Source organism: Penaeus monodon, chromosome 15, assembly GCF_015228065.2.
Source record: "Penaeus monodon isolate SGIC_2016 chromosome 15, NSTDA_Pmon_1, whole genome shotgun sequence".
Taxonomy (NCBI): Eukaryota; Metazoa; Arthropoda; class Malacostraca; order Decapoda; family Penaeidae; genus Penaeus; species Penaeus monodon.
The window spans coordinates 45,125,710-45,126,028 of record NC_051400.1 but is presented as its reverse complement, the minus strand read 5'-3'; positions in this window follow the sequence as shown (position 1 = coordinate 45,126,028).

Sequence of the window (319 nt, the reverse complement as noted above, 5' to 3'; positions counted from 1 at the left end):
TTGGTAGCAGCAAAGGTCGACCATATGGAGAGGATTTTAAACTAAAAGGAACATAAGGTAGCAAAGAGGCGAGTGGACTTCGAAAACCAGAATTATATATCTGACTTCGGGATTGGCAAGGAGAGAAGTGTCTAAGAGGAGATGGCTAGAGTTTGGGATTATTGAAAAGTGTATTGCGAATGGATCGCGCTCAGCGAAAACAAGCAGTGACACTCCTGCTGACCGAGGAAATGGAAGTTGGATTGAATAGTATAGAAGCTGTTTTCAGGTTAACTGAAGGCTTTTGATTTGGGTATCCTGGGGCGAGGAAATACAGGCG